Raw genomic sequence first — 1999 nt, forward strand, 5'->3', positions numbered from 1 at the left:
GAAATGAGTCCCATTGTCTGACTCAATTCTCTCTGGGGTGCCGTGTCGCCACAAGACTTGTTTCTCAAGGCCCAGGATAGTGTTCTGGGCAGTGGCGTGGGGCACAGCGTATGTTTCCAGCCATCTGGTGGTTGCTTCCACCATGGTAAGCACATTGCACTTGCCTTCGCAGCTTGGTGGGAGTGTGATATAGTCAACCTGCCAGGCCTCCCCATACTTGTACTTCAGTCATTGTCCTCCATACCAGAGAGGCTTTAAGCGCTTGGTTGCTTAATTGCAGCACATCCTTCACATTCATGAATAACCTGGGCAATAGTGTCCATTGTTAAGTCCACCCCTCGATCACAAGCCCATCTATATGTTGCCTCTCTGCCTTGATGGCCTGAGGTGTCATGGGCCCATTGGGTGAAAAATTCACCCTTATGTTGCCAATCTAAGTCCATCTGAGCCACCTTCAATCTTAGCAGCTTTATCCACTTGTTGGTTGTTCTGGTGTTCCTCAGTGGCCCGACTCTTGGGAACATGAGCATCTACGTGGTGTACCTTCACCACCAGGTTCTGCACCAGTGCAGCAGCCCAGATGGGTTTACCTCTATGTTACCAGTTGCTCTGCTTCCATTGCTGCAACCACCCCCACAGGGCATTTGCCACCATCCGTGAGTCAGTACAGAGATAAAGTGCTGGCCATTTTTCTCGTTCAGCAATGTCCAAGGCCAGCTGGATGACTTTCACCTCTGCAAACTGACTCGATTCACCCTCTTCTTCAGAAGTTTCTGGAGCTTGTCACAGGGGACTCCCTACAGCCGCCTTCCATCTCCAACTCTTCTGTAGCACTAGAGGGGTTCACTGGACTAGATACTTGCCTATACTGCCCCAAACACCCTGCCACTCATGACTGTCCATCCTTGGGGAAAATCTCTTGGTGTTCCTCCTATATCATCATTTAACCCTAGAGAAGACCCAAACTTGACCCTGCTTGACTTCAGAGATCGGACAAGATCTGGCATTCTCTGGGTGGTCACACCATAGGCAAAACATAGACAGCATATGCAGCAACTGACTGGTTCCCAGCAAAAAGAGTAGGATGTTTTCAGGAGCATTGAAAGGATATTCAAGATCTTTTACTTTTCTAGAATCTTGTCCTACTATAAATGACCTACTGGGGGGAGTGGAGGGTGTGAGAGAAGATCTCCTCCATAGGTTGACCCCCCAAGAGGAGGAAAAATAAAGATGTGTAATTTCTACAAAATTCCATTATATACCTCCTATAGTATACAGGTGATGACCACACTGGGAACACAAGCCAGACCGGTTTCATGATCAACGAGTCTATTGTATTACAAGTCATTATCATGAAGTACAGTGAAACAATAACCTCAGCGCAGGCACCCCAGCCCATAAACACTAAAACAGCTAATACTGGACGTAAGTAAGGTACGACATGCTGAAACTCTGAGATCAAGCGCAACAACTCTGAGAGCCAATAAATCATCATCGTGCCTAGTGACTAGTAATGTGAAACAATGAATGCTTATCACAAATATGATTAGACACATTCTGGTCAGATCTGTTGTTATCTCAACCCTTCGTGCCCCGCTTGTGGTTAAACCCCAGCGGGTAACTCAGAACCACACAGCCGCTCGCTCACTCCTCCTCTCTTCCTCCCCCTGCTCCCAGAGGGATGGGGAGGAGAATTGGAGGAATGTAACTCCCATGGGTTGAGATGACAGCAGTCCAGTAACTAAGGTATAATGCAAAACCACTACTGCTACCAACACCATTATTATTATAATAATAATGATAACGGAAATAACAAGGGGAGAGGATACATACAATTGCTCACTACCTGCTGACTGATACCCAGTCTGATGCCAGCAGCGATCTGGGCCTTCCGGGTGACTCCCCCCAGTTCATATACTGGGCATGATGTGCTGTGGTATGGAATACCCCTTTGGCTAGTTGGGGTCAGGTGTCCTGTCTCTGCTTCCTCCTGGCTTCT

Source organism: Nestor notabilis, unplaced genomic scaffold (genome assembly GCF_000696875.1).
Source record: "Nestor notabilis isolate BGI_N333 unplaced genomic scaffold, ASM69687v1 scaffold1139, whole genome shotgun sequence".
Lineage (NCBI taxonomy): Eukaryota > Metazoa > Chordata > Aves > Psittaciformes > Psittacidae > Nestor > Nestor notabilis.